Raw genomic sequence first — 1,208 nt, 5'->3', positions numbered from 1 at the left:
GTGTGGGGTGGGGGTGGAGTGGAGGGAAGGAGGGAGGTGTGGCTGTGACAGGCATCACAATTTTTTTCAAAACTGTTCACTAATGATTTTTTTTTCTGCCTTCAAAATTCAGAAAGAAGAGTGTCACAAAAATGTGATAAATTGTCTTTTTTTCATTAGGTCAGTGTTGCACTCACTAAATCTGTAGATCCCCTCCAGGCAGGGCTGCTAACCCCTTTATCTTTTTATTTTTGATTCTAAGGTGGCAAGCCTAATGGAAATGACTTAAGGGAAGCTTTCAGAAGCTATAAAATGTTACAGCAAGTCTTACAACGTTGTTTATGAAGAAAACTCAAATATTGCCAAATATACAACAAAATTCCTTAAATCGCTGAAATACCTCTTCTTCTCTGTCCTTATATACGTACTTTCACAAACTGAATGTCCTGTCTCAGATGATATAACCAAATTGCAGCTAAAAACACTGATAAATGGTGGCTCCAAAAAAAAAAAAGACATCAGCTCCATCCTCAGTGAGGACAGTGTTTTTAGAATGACAGCTATTTCTGAAAAATAATTTTAAATAAATCGTGTATTAGACACAGATACACACTATCTAGACAGAAGCATAGATGATTTGTTTCAGAAGAGTTTTCAGAAATAACCAACACTGTTTCAACCTCCTCCTCATTTTATATAAATAGCTACGGATAAATTTTACACGCATTCACATACACAGGGTAAGATTCTTACCACTGTGCACTGACAGAAAGGAGAACAGCAGCCTTCAGGTAACTGTAAACCAGCCCACAGTATGCACCTATACAATAGGTCTGACATTAAATACAGAATTTAGCTAGGCAAGACCCCCACATTTCTGACATTCCAGCATAACTTTCCACAAAGGAATTGAAAGAGCTGCTCAGCGATTATCAGGCTTTTTATCCTAAGCTTTTCCAGTGAGTAGGCAAGGGTGTTTTCCCTTGACAGTCTATTTCAGGTTCACAAAACAGTCTGTTCTTCTATGACCTATTTTAAAGCCCTGTCAGCAGATTCCTCATCCCAGACTCTGAAATCTGAAGGTTAGTCACTCCAGCCTTCCCAGATGTAGTCAGTGGATGTTCATTGAAAGTTTTTATAATTTTATGATTATAAAAGCCTATTTAAAAATGCAGATATTTTTCCACTATTAAGATGGGGTTTAGAGCTTTTAATGGGATTAAAAAAAA

This window comes from Buceros rhinoceros, unplaced genomic scaffold, assembly GCF_000710305.1.
Source record: "Buceros rhinoceros silvestris isolate BGI_N320 unplaced genomic scaffold, ASM71030v1 scaffold60, whole genome shotgun sequence".
NCBI classification, from domain to species: Eukaryota; Metazoa; Chordata; class Aves; order Bucerotiformes; family Bucerotidae; genus Buceros; species Buceros rhinoceros.
This window is presented reverse-complemented; position numbering follows the sequence as displayed.